We start from the raw sequence: 25,834 nt of genomic DNA, 5'->3' as shown, positions 1-25,834 counted from the left end.
AAACTAAGGCACTACCCCTCCACTGGCAACTGAATATCTGAATTGTATACAGTGTTTAGGAAGAAATAAATAGCCTCATTCTATAAAGCCATGCCTATAAAATGACAGTAAACTTCATTGCAATTAGCTCTTATACTCTGATTAGAAACATATAAACCTGCCAAAGAATCTTTATCTTAAAATCTGTGGCCTAACCATTTCCATCTCCATCATCTGAGCTCAGGGGACAAAGCTTCAGTCTCCAAGGAATCTGGGATTATTCATTGAATTACTGTCTTCCTTACCTGCAAAAATGGACATTCTCTTTGTCCCTTGCCAGATTCCCAAGGGGACATGAAGAATGAAGTCTTTAAAGCTCTGCAGAATATATATAAATAATTGTTTTAATTGAACACTCTTCTTGGGCAGACAAATAGGTCCTATGATTTGACAGGTTCCTTTTCATCTCCATTACCTATGATGGAAATGCATAAATCCTGTTCTAACCAGCTCATATGTTAATATCTTCAACAGGATCCTGATAGATCTGCCAACCTAGATGGATGTGATTTCTAACCAGCTTCACATTCCAGCTGTGTAACAAACTAGAAGGGCAAAGCAGATCCAATTTGGGCTTTTCACTTTGCTAAGCATAGTAATGAATTCATCTCCACTTTCTCCTGTGAGAGCACCGAGAAGAATTTGAAGTGTATTAAAATGATGACCAAACACGAATTTGAGACATAATTCAATTACACAAGTTATTACAAGGACACCTACTAAGTGCAGGACATTCTACTAAGTGTTCACTAGGAGAAATGCTTCCAAATGTCAATGACACTCAGTCCCTTCTCTCAAGAAACTTAAAATATAGTCAAGGAGATAAAGGGATGCATACTTAATACTAGTAAAAGCAAACTGTGATGAGCCAGAGCATATTACTAAGAGGAGACTAACTCTGATAGAATCAGGCATAAGTAGATGGAAAAGATGATTGGAAGCAAGCCTTGAGGAGTATGAAATTTATTTACTGTTGCTATTTCTGCTGTTTCAGCACTACGGTCCTACCTAGATAGAGGTAAAAATGGCTACCCAACAATGCTGTTTTTTGAATGAATGGGCCTGAATGCGTTGGCCCCCAGTTCTTCATCTTTAAACAGGAGAGAAGCTTGGTAAATATGAGAGAAGCTGAAGGAAAGAACTCTGTGAGAGAAGGACCAAAACTCCCTATGGGTCTTCCAAGAGTGTGCTTAAACGGTGATGCTGTGTGTGCTTCACATAGACTTTCTGAATAGACTCATCTCATTGTGGTGGTCGTGGAGCGTAGGTGGGACCTTGAGAAAGAAGGGCCGATTTTAGAGCCTAAGGTCCTGATGGAAGACAGTGTGTGAAGAATAGATTATGAAAATGGGAGTGGGATCAATGAGAGAAAATAGGCAATGAAGAAATTTTAACAAACAGGGCCATATTTTCAGGCCTACGTTGAAAGGGAACTTGATGTTTTGAGAACTGTCAGTTCTGTTGATTCTTTATAATACTGTCTCTTACCTTGGATTCCAAACATTTTATGCAGTTTACTTTCATATAAGATAGCACTGGATTCCTGAGTGTTTTACCTTGACAGTGTTGATATTCTTAAGCCCTGTTTACCCAAACAGCGGCTTGGGATAATTTTGTTTGTCTACCTAAATAGAATAACGTTTTTTTCCTGCAGACATCAAACATATTACTGTTTGTGATCATAAGGACTGTCAGTTTCAAGACTATCTTGGGAAAAGAGAACAAAATTCAGATTTTTATATTATTAATCAGAATGCAGGTCACTTCGTACAGTAGAGTTTTTTCTTCTTAAGAAAATTAGTTGATCCTTTGGATTTTATATAATAAAGGCTTTTTTTTTCCTTGCCCCTTCTCCCTTTGTCAATAAATTAAAACTCCATCATATCAACTTCATCAATCATTAACAAAAACAAAAATAACATCAGCCTATTGTTTTTATTGACTATATTGGTGAAATTAATACAGAGACTGAGTACTTTGTGAGCTAAGAGTTTAGTGGAAACCAGAGCTTCATGGAAGAGTTTGCTGGTCAGGGGTCAGGAAACCTGTTTCTTGATTTTGACTTTGCTACATACTTGCAGAGACTTAACTAGTGGTTCTCTGTGGGTCACTGTGTCCATGTTGTTAAAATTTAGGGTTTTAAAGCTTGCTTCATGGTTACAAATAATAACAACAACAAATGCTATTGAGCACTTACTCTATCAGACACTGTGCTAAGCCCTCTGCTTGTACTATCCCACATAATTCAAATGACAGCTGCTTTTGAGGTAAAATCATTATTATCCTGTATTTTCAGTTGAGGGAATTGAAGGTAAAGTGTGTCATGGTCTAACATACTGCGCATTGTGCTGAGTGCTTTTCATGTAGTGTAGCCTGTTGTGATGTGATCCTCTCAGCAGCCTTACATTCTAGCTCTCTCTGTCATAGAAACCCTGGGAATTTGGCAACTTACAAGCCAAATCTGGCCCATCGATGTGTCTTATTTGCCTGTATGGTAATTAAAAAAAATTATAGTTGCCAACATTTTAATAATCTAGATTTCTGGCTTCTTTTGAAAAATGGAAAGATCTGGCATCCCTAGGCCGTAATCCTTCCATGGCAAATGAACACTGGAAGTGAATGGTGTGCTTTCAAGTTTCACACAGTGCCCACCCAGCCTTTTTCCTTTGTCTGTGTTACCTCCAAAGCTTTTGTGTTCATAAGAGTTTTTGACTTCTGCATTAAAGATTTCTACTTCTCCAAGACCAAGGAATTTAAAGGTTTGTTGGATAGCACAGGAAGTTGGTGATCCTACTTGGCTTCTTGCTCATGATAGCCAGTGAAAGTCATAGTGGTGTTGTTTCTCTTTTGCAGGGCTTTTACGGACAGCATTTCTTCAGCATAAGTGACATTTCAAAATCAGCAAGGCAAGCTGAATCGTAATTGGCTCTGTCACCATTTGGGTTTGATGCTGGCACCTCATGTGTTTGCCCTGGTTGAATAATCTGTTTGCATCTGAGTAGACCACACACAGACGAATGTGAACTCTGTTTATATTCATTTCCTGCCTGGGAACTTGGTTCCTCTGGGTCACAGCTTTGGAACGATTGATAGATTGGAAATTTACTGGTATAGACGTGGGTAGAAAAACTCACTTAAACCCATTTTGGAAGCTGACCTTCATAACCTTATTTGAGCTCCAGTAAAAGGGACATTCTCATTGATAGCTCCAGTGGATTAGAGCAAATGCAAGGAGCCTGATGTCTGAATATGAGATGTTCAATGTAATCAAGAGTTTTAGTGTTTGCATTTTATAGATGAGGTACTCGAAACCCAGAATTGTCTAAAGTTACATTAGTTGGGGAAGTACCCATTACATATCACCAGCACCTCTCACTTAATGAGTAGAATTCTCTCTTATTTCCTCGATGTCTCTCAGGCAAGTCAACAAGCTCCATTTCTAGAATTCCCAAGGCCAAGGAAAGACCAATGTACCCTCTCTGTTCCCATTTCCAGGGAGCAGCAGTCTACAGGGAACCAAGGGGGAAGGGATTAAGTTTAGGAGACTGAAAGCTCCTGAGTGTGCTCTGTGCCTTGGACTGGGGCAGCCACAAGGGCTTCCTGGGACCTCTTTCCCCATTGTGATGAGAAAAAAAAGAGAAGGCCCCCAGGAGACTCATTGGCACCATCTTTATCTGGGACACTTGTCTGGGACCTACCTAAACCCATGGAAGCCTGGGAATTCCTGATCCAAGTTGGGCAGCTACAAGGTATTTCCTGTGACAGTGAGCTCCAGAACTTTTTATTAGAAAAGATAGGCACTTTAACTCAATCCTCAGCACTGTACTAGGTATTTTGAGACCACAAAAGGAACATGTATGAAAAACAGCTTCGGCCTTCAGGGAGTTCATACCACAGGTCGAGGACATGTATAAAGATGTTCAAATAGGAGCTTCTAGGCCTCTTTGAGGCTCTGAGCATCAATGTCATAAAAACACTTTATGATAAATAATCTCTTTTCTTTTCCTGACCCTTAACAGCCAGAAACTGTCAAGGACAAATGCAGTTTTGGGGTAAAGGAAAGGAATTGCTATAACTCTAAGGTGGGGAGATATTGAACTATCATGGACTACAGGAGAGAGTAGGCAGGATGAGAATTGACCTCAAATAAACTACCCTTTAATTTTTGGAGACATTAGACATTAATAAGGCAAACATGGGGCCATGTTTAATCTTATAACTTGCTACAGGTTAAAAAGCCAGTGATGAATGCAAAGTTGAGCACAATTTGGGATAGTATGGAATATTTTATAACATGACTCCTAAAAAAGTGCTGAAGTCTTTGTGTGGGTAAAATCATTGGCAACCTAGGATATAATTTTCTTTCTGTAATGGCACTCAGGCATGCAAGAAACCCAGGGAGTCAGTAAGCCTAATGGAAATGTGTTCCCTTTTTCTCTTCTGCCATGGTTCTCTTTCAGTAGACCTGGAGCTTTGAAGGTGACTGTAATTAAACATTCGTTCTATTGGCTTGTACTACTCATGTGTGAGAAAATGGAGTAGTGAATTTTTCCCATAAGCAATGTGCAGAATTCATCTGAACGGACCAGATCATTTAGATCTTCACTCTGAGACTTGATAGCTCTGGCTGTTGTATCTATGTATCATTCAAATGATTATTTGTTTCCTGAGTGAGTTAATCTGGCTGACAGTTCATTTCTGTATAGATAGGGGTAGAAGTTAGAGGAAGATTAAGAAAGTACATCATGTGTGCCTTCATATTTGGTGCTTAGAAATCTCTAGTTGTCATTGTGATTCCTTTCCATGCCCTTCTTGATTCTGACTTCTTTTTGGCCATTGTGACAGCATTTTATTATTCTGTTTGCCATTCATTTCTGGATGAATTACCCATTGCTCTGTCCACTTGTCATTGTGGCTTCTTCAAGTTCCCATGTGATGGGGGTGGAGTGAGCAAACAAACCAGTCTAGGCTGTGTAAAGGGCTGGGCTTTCTATTGAAATAAGAATTATTCTTAGAAAGCTGCTGGAGAATTCAGTTTCCTCAATCAGCATTTATGTAAAGCCATATGTTGGTGTGATTTTCCCAGATAAAGCCTTAGAAATGTTCTTTTAGAATCCCCTAACTGGTAGATAGCTCCATTTTGTGGGCAGGCCTGTCCTATGTACCAGGAGCTGTGCAGAGCCTCTGGGATATTGAGTGCATGAGGTTTCCACCGGCCATTCACTCTTGAGGCACTAGATTCAACCAGAAAGGATTGAAAAGATATTGCAGGGAAGTCTCTTAGCAGCCAAATTGGGGATATGGAGTGATCTGTTTAATCAATACCTTATTTGGATTGTCAGCTGTAAAAGGCTTAGAAAATAATGCAACAGAATACTCAGTTCTGAAATAACACTGTCATTTCACCTTTCTTTTATTCAGAAGGTCCCTTAGAATCTTTGTATCCTGAGCAAGCCAGTTAATAAAGATTTGAGGTCTAGGATGTCTGATAAACTAGATTTTTTTATTCTGGTTGGGAAAGGAAATAGATAAATGGAAAGGGCATAAAGTCCTTCTGGCCCGGGAGAGGGATGAGAGGTAGGGGCATTTGTAGTTAGAGGTACTAATTTTTATTGCTGTGTGCCTCTGCTAATTGTCCCCTAAGCCATCATTTTTGGAGTGTAAGATGGGTCAAGTAGGGCTTCCTCTTTATCTGTTTTGGTCCCTCACCTATTAGCACCCAGTTCTGTGATCAATTTTGAGGTGCTTAATCAGAAGGCCCAGCCTTTTCAGCAAAGGCCCAGAATTTTCGGAAAAGATTTCCTGGAGATGGACCTGATATTGCTCTGTCTAGCTTATCTAGCTCATTTTGCCTCTGGCTGGACTCTCACTCAGAAACAGGCTAAGAGAACATATCTGACAATGCAGCATCTCTCATCCTATGTGGCTGGAGGGCTTAGCACGTGCCACATGACTCTGGTGTCCTGACTTGATGCCCTGTCTCAGTGCCAGCTTCCATTCCGGGTTTCCAGGCTCATCCTTCATAGGGTTGAAAATAGTGTCACAGTTTCCTTCTCTTAGGAGCTATCTCACCTTTGACAAGCCCATGGGACAAACGGACCTGACCTCTGTGGCCTCTTGTCTGTCAGCCCTGATTGAATATTCACTCTGTGGAGCATCATGCCAGGCACTGTGGAAAATTATAGAAGGAGGAGGCGATGCACTCCTGGCCTTTGAACATCTTATCAACTTAGCGGGGGGACAGAACCAGCACAAAGCAAAATACAGGAAAATTCAAATGTCAGCCAGACACATATTGTTCATTATTTATAAATCCAATTAAAGAAGCCTAGGAACACATATTTATGTTCACATATTAATATGTACATAAAATTAAAGCATTTGCTAAAATGCTTTGAATTAACAGGAATTGGAAAAAGACCGTTTTCTGCTGCCTAATAAGTTTTGGTTCTCCAGGAATGACCTCGAGATAAGGATTTAAGAGCAAATAGTTTTTTTGAGAAGTTTTGGAAACACCACCAAGAGGGAAAGGAAAGGAAGATAAGAGCTATAAAGGCAGCCAACAAAGGATGTGTTCCTGAGCCAGCTATGGATGATGATGGACACTTAGGCTTAAGTCCTATGGGGAGCTTTTGGGGAACAGCCAAGACACACACCCTATCATTATCATCTGGACTGTCAGCCTCTGGTTGAGGACTCCTCTCAGGACCAGTAACCGCACATTCCTGGCCTGCCATGCCCAGAGAGATAGTTTTTGGAGAACACTCTCATGCAAAGAGATGCAGCTAATGGCAGCTGGAGGTTGGCCTTGGAAAGGCCTGAAGAATACGGAGTAGGGGGGAGATATTGATAGCTTCTGCTACATTTATAGATAATGGAAGCAATGGCTTGGACCAGAAAGGAGAGAGAGGTTTTGAACACTGAGAAGAAAACACTGTCTATGAAGGCCTGGATTAATAGTGGGTGATGTTGAAGCCAGACCCATAGGCTTTCTTATATGAGTTCCTCAATAGAGTATGGTTCACCTGACATTGGGAAGAAGGTACCAGCTGAAGCATGTTGAGATGGAAGGCGGTTTGGAGCCTGAGGATCCAGGTTGTAATGGCTGCTCTACCAAGTTAGGACACCCGGTGTTCTAGTAGGCATATGTTGGCTATGGTTGATGTTGGGCTAGCAGGTAGGTTAGCCACACTGTGGATTATAGACAGTCACTTTATCTGTGGCATGAAGACCTGATTCTTCCATAGGGATCATTCCAGAAGAATGGAAGCTGCATGTGATTGGAGAACAATATGTGCTTCTTCAGCTCACTTAGGTTGAAGAGGCAGGCGGTGACCAATAAGCAGTGGGGATTTCATCCCAAGTCTCCTGCTATGTTTATAAAGGATAAGACTGGCAGCATTGTCAGGGAAGTGGTCAGTATCTCTAAAGTGAATGGTTCTAATACAGTACAGTCTCCTCTTCTGTTGCATTGCTTTGCATTGGTTTGCATTGTATTGTCTTGTGTGTGTGTACCTTCTCTAGAGAGCTGGCAGATGGGGGCAGTGAAACCTGTCAAAGGCTGCAGCGTTGCAGAGGGCTCTCGTTCATCTGACATAGTTGTTGATGCATTGCCACAGAAGGTCTGCATCCCAGGCTTTAGCAAATGCCCCTGCTGCGACTCTCATGTGTTGATCTTTGTTAATGGAAATGTCCATGTGTTTTACCTGATTTTTAGCTGCCCTGGCAGATGTGCCCAGGAATGAGCTCCCAGAGATTGCACCTCAGGGGTTAATTACTCTCTGATACATCAAATTATGTTATTTGATGTGCTCTATTCCTTTTTTGCTATCCTGTGTTTACATGCTAGGCAGAGAAGATCTAGAATAGAAGTGCCAGGATATGTTAATAATTTATTGATAACTTTTATGTGGGGAAAATAAAAGTAAGACATGTTCATATATTCTTATATACACAGTAACATAGATTGTCCATGGAAGAGGGAGAGGAATAGTGTATCAGGTTGGGTCTGGTCAGAAGACAGAAGCTAAACAAGTTATTTAACAGGAAGATTTACTATGAAGACTTTTGTAGGGGAGGAAAAAGTTTTCCTCGACTCGTCAGAGTCCCTGCCTCTGTCTGAAAAGCAAGCTGACAAAGACAGATTAATAGGAGAAAAGAATATAGATTTATTTAATATAAATGTTATGTGACATGGAGCCTTCACAAAGAAATGAAGACCCACAACAGTGGTTAGAGCTGTGAATTTCTCAGAAAGGCAGGATGAAGAGTGAGCAGTGGTGGGGGGATATGAGAGGTCAAAGACTAGGGGGTAATCATAGTAACCTGGGGGAAACTAAGCAAGGCTCCTTGATAAAATTCTTCTAGGTGTCCCTTTGTCTTTAGAGATGAGGGTGCTCCTTTTCTCCGGGGATAGAGAGGACACCTCTCACAGGAGGGCTCGGTGACCTGTTTCAGGGAAGAAGAGAGACAGGAGACAGAGAAGAGAGTGACCTTACCACTTCTGCTGTTCTCTCAGATTTCAGTTTACAATATTCAGGATGCCAACGTGGCACGTTTTGGGATGGCATTTCTTGAACCTCATCACTTGTTAGCCAGATGTTAAATAATCCAACAGGGGTCACAGAGTGCAGGAAGCAGCTGGACCTCTAGGGCTGGGGGAACAAAGGAAAGAAGTTAGGGTAATGAAAACTTAGATACTTAGATGATAGGCCCTGCAGATGGAGAACCCAGACTTCTGAGGAGGGAACACTAGCTGGCTGTGCTGGTATCTCTGAAGGGGGCTGGAAATAGAAACTGCAAAGTGGAGTCAGCTGCTCTGACTGGAACCAGTTGCTATTGCCACTGTGAAGAGTTCTCGCTGGAGCCATGTGACAGAATAGGAATCTCATAGGAGCCAGTTCCCTCTCCTCCTGCTACGGGCAGACCTAACAGGGAGCCTGCGGCCCAGGAGAGATGTGCTTTGCAGGGCCCCAGCACTATGAAGCAGGGTGGGTTTGGAGGTGAAACACAGTTCAGTTAAAAACCAACCCAGAGAGAGAACATAAATGTATGTATACACACAAAAGAGAAAAGAGAGAGTTCATGTGCATTTGAGTGAGCTAGCAAGAACAAGAATGTAGCCAAGAGCTGCCTGGGATAAGGAGTGTTGCTACTGGGTTATGGAAATAATCATAATAATAGCCTGCACATAAGAACTTGGTGCAGAATAACATTAAGGATCATTATTTAACATGGGTTGAGGTGGTGATTAAGTTCTAAAGTCAGGGCATTAGGGGAAAATCACATATAAACACTAGAATCATGCACTAAGACCCTGAGAGCCTGTTGAAATGAGAAAGCATCTGTATTTCCCATCTTGTGCTCGACTTGTGACAAACACATGTATACTGAGTGGAATGCAGGTGGAACACCTCTCCCCTGCCCCACTGATACTACTTTCTTCTGCTCTCTCACTGAGCATGGAGAGAAGAATTTTTCTTAAAGATTTTATTATTCATTAGAGACACACACACAGAGAGGCAGAGACACAGACAGAGGGGGAAGTAGGCTCCCCTTGATCTCAGGACCCTGGGATCAGGCCTTGAGCCGAAGGCACACACTCAACCACTGAGCTAGCCAGGCATCCTGAGAGAGGAATTCTTATAAGTTATGTGTGTATGTGTGCTACAACTTCCCCTTAAATTATACCAAGTATGTGCTAAGCACTCTCCATATGCTGTTTTACTTGCTGATCACATTGACCCTAGAAGTGGTATTATGCCTCCTTAACTAAAAAGAGATCAGATGCCCAGGAACATTGACTAATGTGCTGTGGGCACAGCCAGTGAATGAAAGAACCTGCATTTCCAACCCAAGTGTATCTTGCTCCAATCCTATGCTCTGTAATGAGCAAAGCCCTATTTCCCCCTCTGAAGGTTCTGCCCTGACTTTATGTCTAGGGCAAATCAAGTCCTCTCTAACATCAAAACAGGGGGCCTCTGCAAGGTCTTCAAGGTATAGTAGACCTGCAGTGTCAGTACAGCAGTATGCTTACAATTAAATTAAGTAGCATTAAGTAAAATTTAAAAGTCAGTTCCTCATTGACACATGAGTCAGTACCAAGTAGAAAAATTTCAAGAGCTCAGGAGCTACATATGGCTCATGACTACCATATTAGCACACAACATCTCCCTTCTCACAGAAAGTGCTACAGTACATCCATAGTGAGTGGGAGTGTGATTCTTAACCTCGTTAACAGGCCCAGCTCTGCATCTTACTGGTTGTGCATCCACAGGCAGTTTCCTTAACCTCCCTGGGCCTTATTTGCCAAATCTGTAAAATAGAAATAGTCAGGGCAGCTCCTCACAGGGTTCAGATGAACGTTAAGTAAGACACTGTAAATTTCTTAGTTTGGTACCTCACACATCACAAGTTCTCAGCATGTGTTACCTATGGGGAGAAAGGGTTTCCTAGCTCTAACATTATGTGATTTTCTGAAAGTTCTACTTTCAGAAACGTCGCCATTCCCCCCCCCCCTTTTTAAAGATTTTATTTATTTATTCATTAGAGACACAGAGATAGGCAGAGACATAGGTAGAGGGAGAAGCAGGCTCCATGCAGGAAGCCTGATGTGGAACTCGATCCCAGAACTCCAGGATCACGACCTGAGCCGAAGGCAGACACACAACCTCTGAGCCACCCAGGCGTCCCCCTATTTACCTTTTATTATCATTTGATGAAGAGAGGAAGAAGTTTGAAGCAAGGGAAGGAATATCTTGATAATTGATACTTGGCATGCTTTATTGAGTCAGGAAATCCTACATTAACTCACAGAACATTGTATTAAATATTCTATTTAATATACATTCCTTTAACCCATACTATGTACCAGGTTTTGATCTAAGAACTTAACATACACTCTCTCACTGAATCCTCCAAATGGGCCTATATTGTAGCTCTTCCCTACACTCATTTTTAGTACCCTCCACATTTTACCACTTTTCTGGGTAAGTCCTGCAGGAGTTGGAAAGAGGAAGATTCTACCCTTATGAAGAGAGTAGAGAAACTAATAACTGCCAACGGTATATTATCTCAGGCTAGATATTTTGTGTGTATCATCTAATAATAATAATATTATTATTAGATTATTATTAATAATAATGCAACAGCCCTATGAGGTGGGTTATACTTTCCTCATTTTATAGATGTTGAAATAAACTAAAGAAGTAAATAAACTAGCCCAGCATCACACCACTAGTTCAGGGTGAGACTAGGAATCTAATCCAGGCCTAATTTCAAACCCCATATATTTTTCTCAGCATCTTGATATATATGGATAGGGAAGATAATATTTTTGCATGTTCAAGTATAATACAAGTATAATACAATATATTGTATTTTATAATACAATAAAAGAACATAGATAAATTGCCACGGGAGTTAAGAGGAAGAGGGATTACTCCTAGTCAAGAGGTCATGACTGTCCTCTTTGAAGAGGTAGCATCCAAAATCGAGCTTGAAAGTTGGTAATGTGGGCAGATAGTATGGGGGAAGAAGATTCCAGGCAGAGGGAAGAGCACAAGGACAGATTATGACAGGATGAGGATACCATGAATAGTTTGCAGAGAGGGGTTTGGGGTGGAGTTTTGCCTGGGTTGGAGGGACTCTCTGGTCACCAGCATTCTTAGATTTGCCAGTGCGTGGTTATAGTAAAAAGTAGAGTAACTCTTAATTTCATTATTGATTTTAAGTCCTCTACAAGACAGTGCACCCTCTTTATCATGTGTGCTGAGAGCAGAGCACTCCCACCAGCACCTACCCTTTGGTATGACACTGGCAGCTGGGTGGGTTTGGGTAAGTTCTCCTCTCTTTACCTTTCCTGGTAGTACTGTAAGTTCTTGTGATTCTCAGCCTGTGTTCTTCACTGGTGGGCAGCCTACCCGGTGTTCCAAGGAGGTAGATTCTCTGAAGGACAGAGGGGTAGCCCTGGACTTCCCATGAGTTTTGGGAAAGGGGGATCACAGGTGGAACCAGGGGTCTGGCATGCTTCAGTTCTGGAATTCTCCTGACCCAGGTATAGAAACTTTAGGATCTGGATGATGCTGTAGATTCAACGAGCAAGGCTAGATTAAACCTAAGGGTCCTGGACCATGGGCTTGGAGGAATCTTCTATCACTGGGTAGGAAATTGAGAGTTTGAAGTTTAAGACTGAAATCACTAACGAGAAGCCTGGGTGGTTATTGATACCCCTCCCACCCCACCTCCACCCTTTCCTTCACCACCACCCTGGGGCAAAGAAAGATGGAGAACCTCCTGCTAATTTTCAACTGCACTTTGCTCTCTGTTATGTAGTATTTCAGTGACAGGATCTACTCAGGAGAATTGGGGCAAGGCTGGCTGAGGTTCTCAAGGAGCTGAATTTTGGGTTCAGGTGCCTGCGTGGCAGTGGAATGATGCTTCCTGACCTTTCAGACTTTGAGACCTCTGGGCGGTCTTAGACTTCACCTGGAGCCTCCTGTCCAGGATGCGACCACCTAGGGAAATTCCAGGGAAAGGTGGCAGGTAGAGTATCCTTTCTGAGTTTTATTCTCTCTCATTCTCCCTTCACTCCTTTCCATGTGTCCGTGTTACTCTGTTGTGTCTCCTTCTCCTCAAAATTCATAGACCAGTGATGCAGGGGTATTTATTTTATGTTCTTGTCAACAGAGATATCATGGACTGAAAGGTGATGGGTACCCCAATGAGTTCACTACAAGATCTCAAAGATTCCAAGCCATTGGCTGCTCCAAAGCATAAAGCCACCCTTCTGGAGAGGCGGCAGGAAGGAAGCCTGGAGGAGGTGAGGAAACATCACTCTTCCCTCTGCCCTTGGCTCCATCGGCCTTGAGCTGTCAGATGGTTGGGCCCAGGCCTGATGGGCTGTTTCCCGTGTGTCCTTCCACAGGCTCCGCTGTTGGCCAGAGGAAGACCACCTTCTCAGGTGTCTGGGGGAACCGCTGAAGGACAGTGAGGGAGATGTCGCTGGTCCCCAGGACAGAAACACAGCAGCTGGAACCAAGAAGCACTCAGAGTGGGACTCGAGCCCAGCACCCCTTCAGACTGAAGCTCTCTGAGATACATGTGCTTCCTGATTGGACTGTTTTTGCTTTTCCATCACCTGCATAACACAGTTCTGGATACTTTGGAATGGTTGGCTTTCTTTCCTTTTTTATCCTTCCCCCACCTCTACCCCCACCCCTGTCTTGTCTTTTTCTTCTCTTGGCCCTGAGAACTGTAAGAAGAGAATTGCTTTGGAAAGTATAATTCTGTTGCTGAAATTTGCCTTGTTTATGAACAAATTCTTTCCCTGAGGATTTTCTGAATTGCAATCCCAGGTTACTTGGTAAATGGGGCTGCATGATTTGATTTGTGTAGTACTGATCCTTAGATTAAAAATACATTTTCTTTCTTTCTTTTTTCCCCCCAAGTTTTGGATCCAGGTAATGGCCCGAGTCACATTTGCTTAGCTACTGAAGCGATCTCAATGTGGTATCGCTTGGAGTTGAAACATAATCAAACATACATTATACCTGGGGCTCTTGCATGCTATTTGATATATATGTTACACTACAAAGAAACACAAACCTTGTAGGTTGAAATTTAATTCCTGTCTGATCCTATAGTTAGAATGGTGAGAAATCACAAAATATCAAAAGTGGCTTCAAATACCCTGAATGTAAGCTAACCAACAATAAATGGACAGTTTGGAAATGCCATTTTCCAAGGCAAAGCAGGAATTGGAGATCAACTGACCTCATCAACAGGGTTGCTTAGGTCTGTCTGTGGATCTGCTCAATTTGGAGGAATCCAAGAACAAGGTCTCCTTCTGTGTTTGGGTTGACGGAAATTGTGGCGTCTCTGACTTAATGCTCTGTAACTGTGCCTGCCTTGCAATAAAACACCTTTGGTTGACTCAGCAACAAGGTCTCTGTCAATTTCTTGCAACACTGTGTCCTCAGTGCTTTGTAAGAAAGTCCAGGGTAGACCTTTGAGTGGTTGACCTGTCAGAGATCGAGCCGGACGCAGTGTTACTGCTCTTTCAGTAGTGTCTCCAGAGCCATCTGTTGTCTCCATGTGGGGTCTGTGTGTGTGTGGTCAACTTCCCTTCTTCATATTCTGGTCAACTCTAGACCTCTCTAGTCATGGCACAGCCTAGTTAGGCCAGTGTGCTGCCATCTCATTCTGGAGCCCCCATTTATTTCTCTGAGGCTCCAGAACAAGCTGCACACTCTTAATACTTCAAATTACACACACACACACACACACACACACACACACACTCTATGGGAATGTTGATCTTTCCTGTAGTTATGGTTGTAAGCACCTATAAAAGGACATCACATGGTTGACACCTTACATGTTGTAAACATACTGGGATATGGCAGGACTCAGTAAATGGCGATTATTTTATTTGTTAGAGAATTGAAAGAACACTGTAAGTCCTTACGGTTGACCAGATAGTTGACTGAGAACACTGAGTAGCCTTTGGGTCACATCTTGGGTCTCTTTGCTTAAAGTCATTAGAAAAAGAGGTGATAGAAGTCAAGAGAACAGAATCTGCAGCTTGCTACCTTGACCATGTAGTCAAGTACCTTGATTCCTCCCTCAGTGGAATACGGCAGGTGTTTTACATCCTTCACAGGGATGACACTCTGGCTTTTATGGAAAGTGAAATTTACCACACTCATAGATGTATAAGAGACCATCTTTCCTGCTTGTTTGCACCATGAAGCCCATTCATCCAAGGGCAGGTGAGTTTCTCTATATACTGACAGAGACGTCTCCTTCATTGTGGAGGAAAGAATTCGACTCGTCTCAGGTCTCATCAGACCGTGTCTGCCATGTCAGTAGAAAGCACTTTTGAAAAAGCCCCTACTGTCTCCAGTACCACACCTGAGATTTGCAGATGGCCAAAATATGAAGCAAAGGCATGAGCTAAGATGATTAGGGTGGCAAAGAAGGTAGTTCTCTGGTTGCCGTGGTATGTATTATAGTCCCACAGATATCCCTGGACTTCAAGCCATGCATAGTAGAAAGAACATTTTCTACTTTCTACCTTGAAGTCATTAAAACGATAATAATAACACAGAAGCAGGTCATAATTATTAAGTATTTATTTCCTGCTGGCCACTGGGCAAAGCACTTTGCAAGTAACTGCTCATTTAATCATCACAACAACCATATGAGGTAGGTCCTCTGAACTCCCATAACCTGGATGAGAAACTGAGGCATGAAATCACTGTGTAAGTAGGTCAAGTTCCCCAGTTGGTGAGTCATAGCTGCAATGCCCCAGTTTTGCCTGATTGCAAAACTTCGGCACTTTACCACTTTGGTCAGCTGCTTCCTCATCTTGGTCCTGGTGTCTGTCTGCTTTTCTGGCTTCTTACTGTGAACCTTACCTTCGGAACCATATCATCCTTACTTGTAACTTAGGGCCATGAATTATCAACTTTCCTACCTGCGTCCCACAATTACTGTCTAAGGTCTTGGCAAATGTATGCCAACGGATTGCAAATCAATATGAAAAGTAAAAGTTCTTCTGGATGGGGTCCTGGTTCAGCCTATCTTATGCTGAATTCTACTTCTGTTTAGCTTTCAGAGGTTTCAGTGTATCTTATCCAGAAGAGATCCTAAGGGATACAAATGTTGAGTCCAAGAACTTTCTCAAGGGTAATTGAGAAGGCACCATGTACAGGCGAAATACTATTAGATTCTTGAACAAAACGATGCTGACTCTAAGCTTAGTTCCTAAGGCTGTGTCAAAGGGCATCATTTATGTCAGACAGAAACAACCTCTTCCCTGTTTGCTCCAGCAGCTCATTCAGAAGGTGGTATTAACTGTGCATCTGTTCAGAGGACAGAAAGTGGTGGTACTGTGTATCTTTTCAAAAGACCAGGGGAGCTTAAAGCATTTTGCACATTTGCAGGCAGGTTGTAGCAGATGCAGTTGGTACCTTGTCAGTGTTTCTGAGGGCTTTCTCTGGCTGTTAGGGCCTGTGTGATCTCAGGCCAGAGGTGCTGTGGTGTTCATTCTTCCTCCCACTGAGGCTAGCCCTCAGCCCCACTGAAAAGAGTTGGTATGTAAATGCCCCTCCTCACCCTTGGGTGGGCCAACTGAGGAATGGTCTGCTTGGGCTCTGAGCTCCCCAATGGGAGTCCAGCTGCCTGTGGTGGGAACTAATTTGTTAGCCCACTTTTGTTGTGCCGTTCCTTCCCATGTCATGCCGTCTCTTCTCAACCAGTGTTTCCTGGAATCACTTCCCCAATAATCAGTTACTCTGCTCATAAATTCCTGTTTTAGGGTCTGCTTCTGCCTGGGAGTCCAAGTGAATTCAAAATTCAGCTGCTGGTCAATTATAGATATAATGTCCCAGAGAAAATGATACAGCAGTATCATTCAAGACTAAACCTTTTCTCCCCTTGTCCTTCTACTGCTCCTCTGCTGTGTTAGGATATGGAAAGGAGACTTTATAAATCTGAGACCCACTTGCCAGAGAAGTTTCCTTCCTGTGAAATAGGTACCTCCCCAGGTTATGAAATCCTTTTCCTTTAAATGAAAGACTCAACTAACATATGAGACCAGGCAAAAGTCACCTGATGGCAAATGAAATTACAGTTCACTGGCTAGAACAAGTAATTAAATATAAAGGGGTAATGGGAAAAGGAGGGAGTCACAATCCCAGAGCCCCCCTTTCACCTCTCAAGGACTCCCATTTGCCTTTGAATCACTTCTGCTTCAATTAACATTGATTGAGCCTGCCTAAAGTGCCTGGCTCTTGTCAAATCCCATTACACGGGCTCCAAGACACTCTCTGTCCACAAGCCTTTGTTGTGCTGGGACATTTTTGTGGGAATATTGAATATTGTGTGGAGTAGCTAACGCATTGATCAAGACTGCTATACAAGAGGTTTGCTTTTTCTGGCATGGCAGTTGTGTAAACGGGATTTCATCCCTGCCATTATCATTATCAACTTGAGCCAATTCTCTAAGTTCAAGTTACGATGCTCTAAAAAGCATGTCAGGCTGACCTACTGTAGCTTTTAAAGAGAAACATTGAAAATGTCAACCCTGTAAAGTAAGAGGTGTACCTGTATCTTTGTTAGAGGCTTCACACACCTACTTTATGTATTTTTGTTGTTGGAAGGAGGACACACGAAGAAACATGTTTCTTCTGTGGGTTCCCAGTGAAGATTATGATGTTTATCAGAGATGTAAATGGAACCATGGTATATATCAGAGTCTGTTTTATCTCTTGGCTTCTCAGTCTTTGCTAAGGTCTTGGAGGGTGGGGCTATATTTTATGCAAGATTAGAGCAAGAATCCTATTAAAAAATCAGAGAATAACATCGTTGCGAGAATAACCAAGGCTCTTTTATGTAGGGAAAACATTTTACTGCTATCGGTACCTTTTTAATACTCACATTTTAGATCTCATTAATTATTAAATTTTTCCTAAATATTCAAATGCTACTTTTGCCACAAATAAAGCATACTTTATGAATAATATCATCTTAAATAGGTAAAGCTGATTAGAAACGTAAGTAGACCAATTCTCCAAAATATTTCAATAAAACTTCTACCAGTTTCATTTAAAAGCGTCACAAACTTTTAAAAGCAGACAGCACACTTGTGCATGTGCACACATAAATAATCCCCATGGGATTTAACATGTATTATACCTCCACCTAAATGATTAAGAAGTGTTTATACTATAGATTTGATTTATGTCTTCATTATTTATAAATTTGTTTTATCCTTTCCCTGTTTTTCTGTGTGTTTATCAGTGTTTATATTTTCCTAGAATTATAGTAATCCCTGCCAGACTTAAAAAGAATGCAGTCTTAGACTAGCAGAGTTTCCAGATTCTAAGTTATCAACCACTTGACTTTTGGTTGGCATATGGGATCCTAGTGGATCTCTTCAAAGTTGATTCTACCCTGGGCTGATGTTTTCTGGACTGGGTTTTTTTTTTTTTTTTTTTTTTTTTCCTTAAAGTCAAGGTTTAGTTACTATGTCGAGTCCTTGTAAGCCCTTGTAATGGCAATATGGGCCACCATCTGAGACCTTCCATGTTCATCAAATCTTAGTCCCAGACAGTGAGCCTTTACTTCATCATGCTTGGTTTCTCAGTATTTCAATAACAAAATATCCAGCAGCTTATTCATCTAGGGGGTGAGAGGAGGGGGTCTGGACAGCTGATCACTGCCTCACAACTGACTGTTACATATAGGCTTCAAAGGAGTGTAGCCTTCTCTGGTCAACCAAGAAAAATCTCTAACTTTTCTTGAGTTTTTTGACTTAAAATTCACTGTAGCTGTTCTCTTTTATTTAATGAGAAAAATATATATAAAATTAACAACATCTGTATATGTCACATCTTTAACCTACTTATTAGAATTTTTTTTTAAATATGCCCTTTTTGGTTTTAGTGACCTTTTTGTATACCCTATGCTTTTCATTTTTGAGTACTGTTATGGATTCAAGCCTCTTCATAGATACGAGTTATTCCAAAGAACTATAATTATTGTTGGAATGTGGAAACCCTCTTAAATAGTCTCCCTTGTCTTTGCCGCATTGCTCTTGAGACATTTTTGAAAGTCTCTTGCTTAAAGGCAACAAAATGTTCCTTACCTGTATTGATTTTTCTCTTCCATTAGCTAAGATTTTAGTCCTTGAGAAGCTCTGAGTCTTATTAGTAGAGCACTAGGATTGCATATCAGTGTTATCCCCATGAATGTGATAATAGACAAAATAACCTAATTTGGCCACTGTAATGGAAGTGCTGGAAAAATAAGTATTTAAGATTATAAGTTTTCATTATTTTTTTCCTAATATAAATGCTATTATTACTAATTCTAAATTTTTATCTAATAACTAATTTTTATACTTTCTTTTCTATACTATGCTTTTTTGGATTATCCTCTTGAACTTGTAGTCACATGCCTTTCTCATTGATTAGCCTTATATATTTAATTAGTCACCATTTTGTAGTTCTTTTATTGGCAAACATAAGACAGGATCCAAGTGAGGTAGGTGTAGGATATAGTTGAAAAGTCAACTTTCTCATCTGCAAAAGGAATGTTCTGATGAGGTTTAGGATTGAGATTTCATCCTGTAGGCAATGGGATGCTACTTAGAATTTTTATCACTGATGTAAGGCAGTGATTCTCAAAGTAGAATCACCTAGGAGCAGGTATTAAAACACAGGTTACTGAGCCCCACTCTCAAGTTTCTTATCATGAGGTCTGAGGTGGGACTGGAAAATCTGCGTGTCTCACGAGTTACAGGTGGGGCTAATGATGATGGGTGTGAGACCACAGTCTGAGGACCACTTTTCTAACTAAGGAACATAAACTAAGGTTGTTGACTAGGTGGAGAGAGCCTTTGCAGCTTGAACTTTGAGGATATGAATCAAGGTGTAGATTAAGGAAAAGTAGTAAGTAAACAATTTCTAGAATGATAAATCTTTGGGTTATAAAAATAGGAATTATCATTGTGAATCTTGCATACTCAAGCAGGTCTGCCTTTTACTCCTTGATTCCATTTTCTTTGGACAATTCTGACTGCTTATCAGCTATAGATCTCATATCTACCAGCACAGAGAGGTATAAAAACATCAATTAAAAATCAACAGAATTCCATAATTCATGTAGGAGATTAACCATAAACGTACAATAATGAAATTTCTTATAAAAATTATTTGGTGGGGAAAGAATTCACATGAAGGGATTTTGTATCTATATACCTAGATTGTAAATCTTGATTTTATTTTGAGGTTGAAGTATAGACCTTATCTCCCTTTACCTGACATCTGTTATAGCAGGAAGTCTATCTTCCTAAGTGTTTAAGCAAGTGCTAGGTATGCTGTCATTTCAAGATGAATAGTAAACAGCCATAATAAATGGATGTTGTGGGTGACATTAATAAGACATTTGCAATCCTGCAGGAAGAATCATGCTGGAAGATAAATAGATGCATTTATTTATACTATTGTTAGGAACTTGAACTTCTGACACACAGAGCAGGTGTTCAGTCTATTTTGGAACTCCTGACAAAACTCCTTTGTTTTCTTGTGCCTCTGTCTGCCCCCAAAATGTAGATGTTCTTCAAAGTTTTGCCTTCTCTCTTTGTTCCTTGACCTCTATATTTTTCTATCCGTGAACTCCTCCACACATTTTAAATTATTATCTCCAGAGGGATGATTTCACAGTCCCACCTACCCACCTCCCTACCCCCAACCCCCCCCCCCCCCCCAGGAAAAAAGGAAATCGAGTCTTCATTTCCAACCAACTGTAGGACATCTTTATCTGGATGCCTAACAACTCAAACTTGACTGTACCAGGACTCAGAACTTCCTCTTCCCAACCCATCTTATTCTTGTTTTCTCCTTGAATATAAACCACATTATTTCCTTCACTAAAACCTCCCTCTTTATCATACAGACATCCATAATATTTAGCCTCCAGTATGTCTCCCTGGCGTTAGTATCTTTTTTCCAGCTTCTGACAAAACTGTATCTTAGGTACCCAGTGCTGCCATTCAAATGATTGTTAAACTCTTTTAACTAGTGTTCTCATTTTCAGTCTCTCTCCACTGCAATCTGTCTTAAATATCATTGCAACACAAAATTTCCCCTGAATCGCGTCACTGATCATGGAATGTCCTGATCTAGAATCTTTCATGATTCCCAGTAGGTAATGAGGTATGTTTAAACTCTTAATGCTGGCATTCTGTATTTTTCAACACACACCCCTAACTTTCTCATTTTCCTCTCTTACTATTTACTTATGAACCCTCTCTCAATTGCTGTAATATCAATCTTTAAACATACCCTTAAATTTAATCCCTTGTGTCATTTCTCTTTCTTCATATTTTCTTCTTTCTTTACTTGTTGAAATCCAATACTCTTTTAAAAGATGCATAAGAAGGGCAGCCCTGGTGGCGCAGCGGTTTAGCGCCGCCTGCAGCCCGGGGCGTGATCTGGAGACCCTGGATGAGTCCCACGTGGGGCTCTCTGCATGGAGCCTGCTTCTCCCTCTGCCTGTGTCTCTGCCTCTCTCTCTCTCTCTGCATCTCTATGAATAAATAAATAAAATCTTAAAAAAAAAACTTTAAAAAAATAAAAAAATAAAAGATGCCTAAGAAATGCTACTTTCCTGGGACACCTGGGTGGCTCAGTGGTTGAGTGCCTGCCTTCAGCCCAGGGCATGATCCTGGAGTCCTGGAATCGAGTCCCACATCGGGCTCCCTACATGGAGCCTGCTTCTCTCACTGCCTATGTTTCTCTGCTTCTCTCTCTCTCTCTCTCTGTCCCTCATGAATAAACAAATAAAATCTTTAAAAAAAATTCCACTTTCCTATATAGTGTTGCTTGATCCACGCCAACCAATATTTTTCTACATTTTAAGTCCTGCATTACTCAATGGCACTTTCACCTATAACTTATGCTTATACCTGGTAGTTGTCATGATGTAGAACATATTACTTGTTGGATCTTGAACTCTCATGTCCTGCTGGATACCTATATGAGAAATATTGAGGTGGATATTCCTGGCAAATTCATGCTTTTGAGAGCCTTTTCTTTCTGCACTGTTGCCGGCATTGGGGGCCATGGTAGGGTTGGGCTTTCATAGAACTTCTATTCTAGAAGAGAAATACAAGAAATAAACTAATATAGATTGTTATTTGTACTGATATAAGAAAACAAAGTGATGTTGAAGAGAGTTGTGGATGTGAAATGTATGCATTTAGGGAGGGTTTCTCTGAGTGGATGACATTTAATCTGAGACCAGAAGAATAAGACAAAAAAATAAATAAATAAATAAATAAAACAAAACAAAGCCCAGCTAGGCAGAAGGACTGAGGGAAAATATTCTAAACTGAAGAACAGCATGCAAAGGGCCATAAAGCAGGAATGAGCTTGATATATTTAAGAAAGAGAAGAAAGACCAGCTGGATAGAGGATAGTCATTAATATAAGTTGTATGAAATGAGATTGAAATAGAAAGTGGGAATTAATCACTTGGGCCTTGTAGACTATGGGGTGGAATTTGGATTTTATTCTGAGCATAATATGGGAAAACATTGAAGGAATTTAAAGCAGGATAATGCTCTGTGGGAATGGAGTTACAGTGGCACAAAAGAAAACAAAAGCAGACTGTCCATCATCCTAACCTGTAAACTCTTAACATGCTATTACTTGTAAACTCTAGGTTGGGCAAGCTGGCTGGCCTGTAGTTGGATCTCAAAAATTTCTGTTGTTTTGGGATCAAAAGCAAGTCAAGTTACCACTTTGGCCTCCTTCCCCATCAGTCACAACCTTACCTTAGCCCTTGTTATCTCTGCATCCTCTGGCAAGAAAAGGCAAGCAAGAGTAAACTCAAAGATAAATATCTAAAGATGCTGAGGGACCATCTTACTGTACCCATGACATGGATAAACTTTCGGAAAAGGGAAATTCTAAAAAAGTCTGGACATTCAGTCTAGGATACATAGATCCTGTAGTCTTAGAATTTTTGTTTATTATCCTGTAACATCTATGATTACAACAAAACTCCATGCTCTATCCACAAGGTCAAATAGTGATCTTGGCCTGTGTCCTATGTCAGCATCCTTTCTTAGGAATGGCCAAAAGGGGTTCTTGAGCTCTTCATAAAGGCATTTCAATTTTTTAATTTTAATTTTTAGGAATGGCCTGTATGTAATAGGTAGAAACTATATAATTGCTAAGCTAAGCAAATATTTTGTAAGCCACTGTCTTTAATCAGAGACAGAGAGGAAGTCACTCCAGAGGGGATTTTTTGTTTGTTTGTTTTTACTATTAGTAGAATTTTTTTTTCTATTGATTTTTGCTGAGCCCAACACCGTCTACACTTTTTTTTTTTTTTTTTTTTTTCTGGAGGGACTAATTTTGTTGTATAACTCACTGGAGTAATCTCTTTTCAAAATTTTGAAGGATATAAACAATATATCTCTGACATTTTTAGAAATGACTTCTTCGTTCCTTTTGAACTTATTTCATGTCTCATGACTACTGGATTGTTCTAAGTAATCAGATAAAATTATTTGTTTGTTGATGAGAAAAAATAATTTATCATCCTTCCCAGATTAAAAATAAAAGTTGTTTTAGCCATCATGACCTTAAAATAAGAAATAATGAATCATAGTATTATCTGACATAATATGTTTATGTTGCTTCAACCATATTCTAATTCCTGTGCTAGAATCTGAGATGACTGAAGAATAATTTATGACTTTAAAAAATCACAGTCTAAACTCCAGTAAAATCTCAGGGAAGAATTATCATCTAATGCTTAAATTCCCTCCGTGGAACCTGGCTCAGTCCGTTGAGTATCCAACTCTTGGTTTCAGCTCAGGTCATGAAATGATCTCAGGGTCATGAGATGAAGTCCTGGGTTGGGCTCCCTACTCAGTGGGGAGTTTGTGGGGAGTCTATTTGAGATTCTTTCTCTCGCTATCTCTGCCCCTCCCCTTGCTCACACGCACACACACGCACGCACACACACACACACACTCTCTCTCTCTCTTTCTCTCAAATAAATAAATCTTAAATAAAATTCCCTCTGTGGAATCTTTTGCTGCCAAATGGTGATCCAGCTTCCCTTGGAATTCCTCAGTGTTGGTAAACTTGTTGTCATCCATGGCAATCAGTGCCATTTCTGGGGAGTTCATCCTTATTATCAGGTTAAAATCTGTATCTCTGTGACTTTACTCATAGATCCTAGTTCTAACACAGGAAATTCAAAATAAGATGCTTACAGAGGCTTAGCAGATAGCACTTATGAGCTAGGTAATCTAGATGTAAAAACTTAAGTTCAGATATTGTAATAAATGACATCTGATATGTGGTCACATTGTAGTAAACACGACAGGGAATGATAGGGACTGTTTAAACTGAAAAACATAACTTTTCAGCTCTCATATATTGTTTCTTTAGAGAAATGTGAGCCAGATATTCTCAATTTTTCAAGTAAATCAGAATATGAACTTTTTATGGGGCATCTCCTGACTTTTAAATTTGCAACCAATTCAAAATGTTTAAAAAATTCTGTGGTAAACCACTGAAAGCCAAACCACACATCTACAGCTAGGTTTGACCTATGGGTCATTAATTTTCAACTTTTGTTCTAAACCCCATAGCTACAAGGAAGGAATGTGAATTCTCTCTCACGGGATATCCTATCGGGCATTTGAAGACAACAGTCACCATCATTCATCACGATAGTCTTTTCCATGATTTCTTCCTCCAGCCAAACTCACAAGATATTCTTGATCTAATCCACAAACAAATACTATTACATGATTGTGATTAAGTAACATCCATATGAGAACTTTGAAAACAAAAACTCAAAAGTGATTCTTGGAAAATCTTTGCCAAACTGTGTTTCTTACGTATATAACAAGTTATTCTTCCAAAAGACTCCCAGAGCACCCATTTAAATTCAAGTCTTATCGAAAGGTGGAAATTTTAGGTCGATAGGGAGAATATATGGGGAGAGTTTTCCTTAAATCACCCACCAATTCTATTTAGGTATGACTTTAATAATTTGAGTATCTGCTTTTTATTTTAGATATCAGTGCATGTTTATTCCTGTCCTAATTATTCTCCACTTGCCTTGACACCTAGATCCACTCTCTGCACATAGGTTCCCTGACCTATATGAAAGGGTGAATACTCTGGACCACAACACTCAGGGTCCCTTGCTAAATGGCTTCCACTAGGGTTTGACCAATGGGAGGCACCAGAGAGATATCAAAAAAATGGGCAGGCTATTTCTTCCATGTCCCTTCCTTCCTTTGAAGTCCCATCTTGATAGTGGTTGTGTCTCTGATCTCAGCCTCTACCAGAGAGCCCATCTGTCATGACTACAGCTTTCATGAAACTTCTGTCATGCTTATTTTCTTTTCTTGTTTCTTTGGCTCTAGCCAGAGATAATGGCTTCCTAATGTTGTTAATGTCCAGATGCCTGAACATTCCTTGTTCCTTTCTTACCCTTGCTCACAAGTACCTCTGTCTCTTGATTTGAAACATTTGGGCCAGTTGTGTTATTCTGCCCCTGATAGATACATTCTCCTTCCCTTTCTCTTTAGCTCTTATAATGCCATGCCTTTATGTCTGTATGAATCATAATAACTCACCTCTGAAGAAAGGTGTTTAAATATGTTAGGAGTATTCATATATATTTCACTGTCTTGCTTTCATGGTCTTGCTGTCAGGATCTTCTTGGGTAAGTGACTCTCCACAGAGTCATGTTTTAAATTACTAAGGAGCACCCATTGATCACAGAGTACAAGAATAGTTTAATGAGCACATAGGGTTAGCCTGCATCTATAGCATGCTCAGGTGTAGCCTCTCAATATCCAGAAGCCATAGCTCAGCCTCCTGGGATGTATCAGAAGCTTTATTTTCACCCCCAGGATAGGTCTAGAGTAAGTCTTGCTTTTCTGACCAAGTGTTTGACAAGCTGCCCACCAAACCCATCTTTTATTATAATTTCTCCACTTTGGGTCTGCTCCTGTCTATTCTCAGTTCATACCTGGAGACCTTCTCTAAATCATGCAGACTTCATAGGATCATAGCCCTGCCACCAGCTCAAATATTTAGGGCTGCATGGATTCTGGATTCAGGCCTTTTAGGGACTAGAATTTGGTCTTCTGGCCACATACTGTCTTAGTACTCTTGGCTCAGGTCATACCTAATTTCTTCTTTTTTCTCTTTTCTCTATGCCCTTCAGTTAAGGTCCACCAATGGCT

At 40.7% G+C, this 25,834-nt stretch overlaps 1 protein-coding gene and 1 long non-coding RNA gene across 13 annotated transcripts in view; both read left to right on the top strand.

Annotated features, from left to right (window-relative positions):
• Positions 1-13,979, top strand: part of LOC119865360 — a 157,424-nt gene extending 143,445 nt beyond the window's left edge. Inside the window, exons 1-4 of one of the 3 annotated variants that reach the window (XR_005376923.1) lie at positions 10,675-11,874; positions 12,373-12,582; positions 12,727-12,859; positions 12,965-13,979. This is a non-coding gene — a long non-coding RNA (uncharacterized LOC119865360). Of the gene's footprint in view, positions 1-10,674; positions 12,583-12,726; positions 12,860-12,964 lie in introns of those variants that run through there. The other 2 variants (XR_005376922.1, XR_005376921.1) reach the window with 2 other exon arrangements.
• The window catches only part of RBMS3 (RNA binding motif single stranded interacting protein 3), a 1,328,331-nt gene that overhangs the window by 147,361 nt on the left and 1,155,136 nt on the right, over positions 1-25,834 (top strand). The window lies entirely within an intron of this gene.

The sequence above is a fragment of the Canis lupus genome, chromosome 23 (genome assembly GCF_011100685.1).
Source record: "Canis lupus familiaris isolate Mischka breed German Shepherd chromosome 23, alternate assembly UU_Cfam_GSD_1.0, whole genome shotgun sequence".
Lineage (NCBI taxonomy): Eukaryota > Metazoa > Chordata > Mammalia > Carnivora > Canidae > Canis > Canis lupus.
This window is presented reverse-complemented; position numbering and strand designations above follow the sequence as displayed.